The following is a 9,485-nucleotide window of genomic DNA, read 5'->3' on the forward strand; positions in this document are numbered from 1 at the left end:
ATTATCTTTACAATTTAAATTTCACACATTGCTTGAAAACTCACTTTTCAACTACTTATCCTGTTAATTTGTTGTTTTCTAATAATTTTATTGGGTATTTATCCTTAGAAACACCTATTTCTATTGCCCTCCTCTTGTTCCTACCCACCTGACAAAATATTAATTAGGGGATTTTAGAGAGAATCAACTTATATACTTATTTTTAACTTTAAAGGAAAGCCAAATAGAAACTGCAGGTAAAGTGTTGGCCTGAGCTGTCAATGCCTTTCCAGGTTGCTGATGCATGTAGTTGGAGTTCCCATGGCCACAATTCACCACATACTGACTTGTACTTTCAATATCTCAAGTCTGTTCATCTCAACAGTTCTACAAGGCTTTTGGAGAAATCAGTAATGGGTATTCAAACGTCACCTCTGCTGATAATTATCTATTTAACCTTGAGTAAAATCTATTTCTTAAATTCAGTTATAAAATTAGAATATTACCAATATCATCACTAATACCTAAATCTTCTAATTTTCAGTGTATTCAAATTAAATGAAATAAGAAATATTGGTAAGTCAAGTATTGGAGTTTCAGTTTCACAGGAAAAAAGTCAACTACATGATTATAAAGTCCATATTCAAATTCATCTTCTTTATCATAATACTATGATGATAAGTCAAATGTTTGTAATAATCTGATGGCTTGCAATAGCAATAAGTATAGCTCCTGTTAGAGTCTGTAAACAAGTCAAGATGGCACCTGGCATTTTGCAGAGGGAGTGGTTTGTGAAGTTATGCCAGAGAGCCATTAAGTGTGGAGATTCCTTATTGGTTGACTGCTGTATCTAGTTTATGTTAATTAAAATAAGCTGTGTGGAATGTATATATACCCCTCCTGTACTACAATAAATGGCTCCTACTCCTGCTGTATCAATCTACACAAGTTCCTCGTCACCCCCCGGTTATTTTGCTGCAGCCAGACTGTGGCAAGCTCCCATATTTTCTATCATAGCTATCAAGGTCAAAGATAGGTCAGTCTAAATCTATGTTAGCAAATATTTAATTGTCTTTCATGTTTTAGATACTATTTGAAATTCCAGGAATACAACAATGAATCACATATATAACTCCTTTACTTACATTGAGTTTATATTCTTATAGCGATCATTCGTTGTTGAATTTTAACTCCTCAAAACCTCATTACATTAAATTATTAATTTATACATAGATAGGGTCTTTAAAGATTTAATTAATTTTAATGAAGTCACTAGGATATGTGAGTTCTAATCCAACATAATTGGTATGCTTATAAGAAGAAAATTGCAGGCGTGTAGACATAGTCAAAAAAACATGTTCAAAACAGGGAGAAGATGGTCAACTGCAAACTAAAAAAGAAGCATTAGGAGAAATCAACCCTGCTGATACTTTTATCTTGTAATTATTGTGTTGTAAGCTATGAGAAAATAAGTTTCTATTGTTTAATTCTCCATTGTGTAATATTTTGTTGTGAACTCTAATAAATTAATAATAGAAAATAAGTGTATATGTATAAGTATATTATATATATATATATATATATATATATAACATTTCTATATGTGTGTACATAGCATATATATACACAAGTACATATATATGGATATATACATTACTTGAAGCAGGTGCATATATCTGTATCAGTAGTTAATTTATAAACAATATTAGATTATTCACTAAGCTAAATATATTTGCATTTTATGAGAAGGTTGCTGGATTACATAAGAGTTCCACAATATTTAAAGGCAAATTAAGTGACTTTATAGTCTGATACTTTCAGTTTTAACATCATTGAAGAAAAATACAGTAACAAAATATTCTTTGGTTTATTTTAAATTATAATTCTCATTCTTATATATATGATAATTTCAAAACACATAAGCATTTTTTCTTACTTCATGACATCTCTTTCACATTTGTTAATTATTAAGTGGTCTAGAAAATGTTTCCTGACTTTAGTATTTATAACTTAGTATTAAGTGTATTTTCCTAATAGATACCAGGTTTCCAAAAAAGCTAGACATTTTATAATATCAAAATGACCTGTTTTTAAAATAAAGTCAATTTTATTCTTAGTTAGTATAAGATGTATATATATATATATATATATATATATATATATATATATAAAGTGAAGTTTATTTAATATTACAAGTAAGTATGTATCTATAATATTCCACATATCCCTTTGAAATAAATAAACAGTGAACATGTTTTTGAGAAAATTAAGAAAAAATGTATATCATTTCATCTTAAAAGTGCCTATAGATATCTGTAGATAAATTTTAAAAGACATAGAAAAAATTAAAAATTACAGTAAAAAATAGGCTAAAAAATACACACACACACACAACAAAGGGGTTCATAAGTAATTCTCATTTTTTTATCTTTGGAATACAAGAAAAGAATGATAATAAAAAATCAGTCTGTGGCACTCCCCAACTATATACATGACAAGGTTGTTCTTTACATTAAATATAATTTACATAATAACATATATTGAATAACATACAACTGTGTAGAAATCATAAAATCTAGAATAAACAAAAATTTTCTTTTAAAATTTCTCTTCTAAGAGAGAAGATGGCAGAAAAAGGATGGACTTTCCAGTAGTTCTTCAGCATCAGATCTAAAGATCTGGAAAATTGCTCCTCAGAGAGTGGAAAATATGAAACTCACAAAGGTTTAATCCATATAACCTAAAAGTGGATTTTAGCAGAAGACCCTATGAAACAGACATCTAAAAGAGACCAGCAACTCCTTAGCAGCAGGGGGTGTGCATCAAATCTCAAATATCCATTGACAGAGTTCCAAAGTTCAGTCAAGAGTAAGTCCCAACTATTGGAATTTCCAATTTAGAACTCTGCACCACCCGCTCAATAGAGGAATATACAATTGTCAGCACTCCTCACTATATCCCACTATATACTGGAAGATAGGAAGCCTAAAGCTACTGAAACCATCCTTGACCCTTAGTCACACTAGGAAAGGAACATAGAAACATTAGTTTAAACAACCCCTGGCCCTTGTCCCAAAGTTAAGAGCCAATAAGAATGAAAATTCACTCATACCAATAGTCTTGACAACCTCTACAGAAACAAAACCTGTTGCTCTAATTAAGATTTTAGTCTTTTTTCTTTATTTTCTCATTTCTACGTGTTTTTATCCATATTTTACTTTTTAAAATTTCTTTTAATTCTTTAAAAATTATCATTATATTTTACTATTATTTCACTATATATTTTTCCAGTCTGTGAAATTTTGTGGGTGTAGTATGTTGTGTGTTTTGAAGGGAGATTGAGTTTTCACCATACTAATGAAGTTTTTAAAAAATATATACATATTCATATAATTTTACTTTAATTTAAAATGCTTTTTCTGCACCTGGTTAGCCTTGGTTTGACTTGTGTGAGATAAGATTATACAAGGGTTTTAGTTATTTTGATCTTGCACTTGCTTGTTTGTTCATTGTTTGGCTTTTGTCCCTCTTATCACCTCTCTTTACCACAAATAAGCATTTTTTTTCTCTTCTCTCTTTCCTTCTTATTTTTTATTGCTATTTTTTATTCTTCATTTTCTCTAGCCAAAATTTGCCACCCAACACCTATCTCTACTCTATTCACTTTTTAAAGTATTTCAAAATTTCTTTTGTCTTTCTACCTATATTCTCTTCACTTAAGAAACTGAAATCCCACCATCTAATAGAATCACTTGGTTTATATAATCCCTACACCATCCATGTTGTGATTACTAATAAAGTGAAATAGTTAGTAGATAAGTGGCATTTAATGTCTGATGCAGTTCACAGTTTTTTATTGTCAAAACTGATGTCAAATGCTGTCCTCATGTTTTCTACATAGGTAGCAATTCCTATATAGCTGTGAAAGTAGACACCAGATGTTTATCTTAAGGGTATACATCTGTTGCTGATATTAGTGCTATATTGGGGTGGCTTCCTCCTCTAAAATGGGATGGAAAGTGATCTGTATACTTCAAGTTCAGATTCATACAGAAATATGAGTAGACCCAGAAACAATATGAAAAAGTAAAGGGAAAAATAAATCTAAACAAACCAGAATGACTGAATAGCAGACTCCACCAACACCACAATGGAGAGAATGTCAGAGAAGGAGTTTAAGAAGTTTACAATTAAAATGATCTATGAGATAAAAAATGATGTAAGAAGTAAAGTCACAGTCAAGACAGAAGAAGTAAAATATTGCTTCAATAAGTAAATAGAAATTCTAAAGAAAAATTAAACAAACTCTCACAATGAAGAATCAATAAACTAAATTAAAAGGTAGATAGAAAGCATTGACAAGACTAGATGACTTGGATTATTGATACTCAGGCAATGAAAACAAAGTATATAAACTTGAACGTAAAGTTGATCATGAAGAAAAGATATTAAGAATCCATTAACAGAATTTTCAAGAAATATGGAATTTAATTAATTTAATTTAATTAATTAAGATTAATGGAGGTAGATTCATGGGGGTAGATGAAAGCTCAAATATACAAACTAAAGAATGCACAATCTTTTCAATGAAATAATAAAGGAAAATTTCTCAAATCTTAAGAATAAAATGGAAAATCAATTTCAGGAAACTAACAGAACTCCAAATATAAAAAAAAAATACAACATACCTACTCTTAGGCACATTATTATGAAAATGGCTGGCATACAGAATAAATGTAGAATACTAAAAGTGGCTAAGGAAAAACAACTGGTCATATTTATAGGTAAGCCAATCCAGATCTCTGCTAATTTTTTCAACCCAGACCCTAAAAACTGGAATGCCTTGGAATAATATATACAAAATTTTAAAAGAAAATAGATGCCAACCAAGAATACTATATCCAGCAAAATTAAGCTTCAGATTTGAAAAGATGAGGTAAAAACCTTCCCTAATAAACAAAAGTTACAGAATTCACAACTAGAAAACCAGCACTACAAAACATACCAATACAATATTTCATGAAGAAGAAATGGAAAATACAAATGAAAACCAGCAAAGCATGAAAATAAACTAGAAAATAGTATATTAAAAAAGAACCTAATTCAACTTAAAAACTAGAAACAAAGGAAAATAGCAGAAAATAAAACTCTCTCTCAATAATAACAAACACTTAAATATAATGAACTCAATTTGTCAATCAAAAGACATATAGTGGCATATAGGATTTAAAAACAAGAGCCAAAAATATACTGTCTCCTATTATATATGAGGCACTGGGTTCAGTCTTCAGCATGACATAAAAATAAATAAAGTAAAATAAACGTATATGTCCATCTACAACTAAAAAATATCAAGAACCAAAAGAGTTGTTTCTTTGATAAATTAAACAAAATTATAAATATTTAGCCAAGCTTACCAAGAGAAAGAGAAAAAAATCCAAATTACTTAAATATGTGATGACAATGGAGATATCACCAAAGACATTACTAAAATACAGAAGATAATCAGAATCTACTTTGAAAACCTATACGTCAATAATAAAAAAAATCCTTGAAGCTATTGATAAATTCCTAGAGAATATGATCTGAATTGAACAAGAAAGATAAAGAAAATTTAAATAGATCAATTTCAATAGTGAGATTAAATAAGTCATCAAGAGCCTAGAAACAAAGAAAATTTCAGGACCAGATGGATTCTCACCTGAGTTTTACCAAAGGAATACCAATCATTCTCAATTATTCAATGAAATAGAATAGGAAGTAACTCTTCCAAACTCATTCTATGAAGCCAATATCACCTTGATGCCACAACCATACAAAGACACATCAAGGAAAGAAAGCTTTATACTAATATTCCTGATGAGAATAGATGCAAAAATTCTCAATTAAATACTAGTAAAATGCATGTGAAACTACATTAAAAAGATAATGCACAATGACAGTATGTTTAATCCCAGTGATGCAAGAAGCAAGAATAGTTCAACATAAGGAGATATATATATATATATATATATATATATATATATATATATATATATATATATATATCAACATTAATAGAACTATATAAAAGAATCACATGATGACCTCAATAGATGCAGAAAAAGCATTTGACAAAATACAGCACCTCATGATTAAAACATTAGGAAAATCAGTATCACACCTCAACATTGTAAAAGCTATGTAAAACAAAGCCAAGAAAAACATCAATCTAATTGAAGAAAAAGTGAAAAACTTAAAGCATTCCCTCTAAAAATAAGAACAAAACAGGGATGTCCACTTTCACTACTTCTATTCAACATAGTCCTTAAACCTCTAGTCAGAGCAGAGCAATTAGGCAAAACAATGAAAAATAAAAAAGAGGTAGATATAAATATGAAAAGAAGAGTTAAAACTATCTCTGTTTACTGATGACAGAATCCTATATTTTGAAAACCCCAAAAAACTTATGAGAAAACTTGTATCATTCATAAATGTATTCAGCAAAGTAGAAGGATACAAAATTGACAATAATAAATAAATTGCATTCTTATACTCCAGTGAAAAATCAGCTGAAAGAGAAATTAGGAAAATCATCACATTCACAATACTCTCAAGAAATAAAATAACTGGGAATCAACCTAATTGTTAAAATGGTCATAAACCTAAAAACCCTTTCCAGAATCAGTGTAATTTCCATCAAAATTCCACTCTTTTTTTTTTCATGAAAATGGAAAAACCACTCATGAAATTCATATGGAAAAAACAAGAGGCCCAGAATAGCCAAAGCAATATTTAGTGGAAAAAAAAAATCAAAAAGTATCAAATATCAGATCTAAAATTATGCTTTAGAGCAATAGTGAAAAAAAAAAATCATGGTATTGGCACCTAACCAGGCAAGAAGATAAATCAGACAGAATAGAAGACACAGAGACAACACCCCCCCCCCAAAAAAAAAATACAGTTATCTCATACTATACAAAGCCACCAATTACATATATTGGAGAAAAGATTAAACTCTTCAACAAATGGTGCTGGGAAAACTGGAAATCCATACGTAGCAGAATGAAATTTTACCACTATCTCTTACTCTGCCCAAAACTTAGCTCAAAGTGGATCAAGAATATAGGTATTAGACCAGAATTGATAAAATATTTGACCCTTATTTTCTCTATCTGGTTTATCTTACTTAGAATCATCTTTTCTACTTCCATGTATTTACCAGAAAAGCAATAATTTTATTTTTGTTTAGGGCTGAGTAAATCACCATTGTATGCCAGGCACAGTGATGTATGCCTATAATCCCAGTGGTACAGGAGGCTGAGACAGGAGGATTGCAAGTTCAAAGCCAGCCTCAGCAAAGGCAAGGTGCTAAATAACTCAGTGAGTCCTGTCTCAAAATAAAATATAAAATAGGGCTGGGGGTGTGGCTCAGTGGTTGAGTGCCCCTGAGTTCAATTCCTGGTAACCCCTCCAAAAAAAAAAAAAAAAAAAAAAAGACCTATCATTGTGTGTGTGTATACATGTATATGCACAGATACAATAGTATTTTATATTTATATTGAGCCCATCATTTCTGTTTATTGTGACAAAACTGTAATCATCTAAACAGGAACAATTTGGTTTAAAGCTGTATATCATTTGCTTTGGGTGCTGTTAATATTGATCTCCCCTTTAAAGGGAGATTTCAGAGATTGGCTGGGACAATATAAGATTACAGGATAGAAATGTAATATGTCAAATTCACCCTGCTACAGGGGAAGACACACAGAAAGCATGAAAAGACAAGGGAAAAAAGCACCCCAAGCAAACCAAGATGGTACGAATATAGAATCTATTGACAGCACTAAAGATGAAGTGTCAGAAAAGGAATTCAGAATGTTTATGATTAAAATTATCTGAAAATCAAACAATGACATAAGAGAGCAAACACAGGAAACAAAATATTATGTCAAGAAAGAGATAAGATGCTGGAGGGAAAAAAAGAAACCCTTGAAATGAAGGAAACAATAAACCAAATAAAAATTCAATAGAAAGCACCACCAAGAGACAAGATCACTTGGAAGACAGTACCTCAGACAATGAAGACACAAATTATACAATCTTGAAAATAAAGTTGACCATATAGTGAAGATGGTAAGAAACTGTGAACAGAATTTTGGGATAAAATCAAAAAACCAAATATAAGATTTTTCAGGATAGAGTCTTGTCCACATCCCATGCAGGCAATGGAATTTGGGGTTCCTTTGTGTGAAGCAGGCTGGCTGCGAACTAAAGCTAAGGAAAGAAGATGTCAAAAAAACAAACAAACAAAAAAAAACATGACACAGAAAGTAATTTTGGAACGCAAGGGTGAGATGGCTTCTTGAACTCAGCAATTCACTTCCACAGTGGAAAAAGTGAGCAAGGACCCACATTTGCTTTATTTATATGTGGGGAAAACTTCAAAGGTTTTCCATAGAATGTTCTTTGCAAAATAAGGTAAGAGGTGGGCTTCCCAGATCCTAGTGGGTCATGCCCAGCTCCAGAGCTATGAGATCAGTCTTCCTAGCCCAGCAAAGACAAAGGTCACATGCATTACACAACCCATTAAGTGAGAGAAGCCACAAAATAACTTGCAATGCCAGACCAAAATCTCCTTGGCTCAAGGCCAAGTGAATCAAATAAACAGCAGCACAAAAACACTGCATGACTTTAACGTATCCCTCTCACCATTGGATAGATTTTTCAAACAAATACAAAAGAAAGAATCTATGAGAACTCAATAATAGAATCCAAAATTGAAACTTAACAGGCATATATAAAATATTTTACCCATCAATTAGCAAATACACATTTTTCTCAGCAGCATATGAATCTTTCTCTAAAATAAACCATATGTTATGCAACAAAGAAAGTCTTAGCAAATACAAAAAAAAAAGAAAAATAGAGCACTGGAGTTGTGCCTCAGTGGTAGAGAACTTTCCTAGCATGTAACATACTACCCTGCATTATATCATAATGGAATAAAATTAGAAATCAATGATAAAAAAATAGAAGCTACTCCAACAACTAGAGATTAAATAATACACTACTGAATGAGCAATGGATAGCAGAAGATAATTTGAGATGAAAAATAAAATATCACAACCCATACTTTTGAAATACAAAAGATAATTAAAAACTATTTTGAAAATTTATACTCCAATAAAATAGAAGATCTAGGTGACATTGATGAATTTCTAGAGATAATGATCTTCCCAAACTGAATCAGCAGGACATAAACAATTTAAACACATTTATTTGGAAAAATGAAATAGAAGATGCTTCAAAAGCCTACCAACTAAGAAAAGCCTACCAACTAAGAAAAGCCTACCAACTAAGAAAAGCCCAGGAAGAGATAGATTCTCAGCTGAGTTCTACAAAACCTATATGTCAGATTACATCCTGACTTCCTTAACCAGACTCCTAAAGCACAAGAAATAAAATGAAGAATTAATAAATGGGATAGATTCAAACTAAAAACCCTGTCAGCAAAGGAAACAACC

The 9,485-nt window shown here is 30.8% G+C and overlaps 1 non-coding gene across 1 annotated transcript; it reads right to left on the minus strand.

Moving 5' to 3' along the window:
• Positions 1 to 206: 206 nt before the first annotated feature.
• On the minus strand, positions 207 to 334 carry LOC124091833 (small nucleolar RNA SNORA44). The gene has a single exon (XR_006851443.1). It is a non-coding gene; the product is annotated as a small nucleolar RNA SNORA44 (small nucleolar RNA).
• Positions 335 to 9,485: the final 9,151 nt, after the last annotated feature.

This window comes from Marmota monax, unplaced genomic scaffold (genome assembly GCF_021218885.2).
Source record: "Marmota monax isolate L192 unplaced genomic scaffold, Marmota_monax_Labrador192_F-V1.1 WCK01_AAM20220418_F8-fsc00091, whole genome shotgun sequence".
Lineage (NCBI taxonomy): Eukaryota > Metazoa > Chordata > Mammalia > Rodentia > Sciuridae > Marmota > Marmota monax.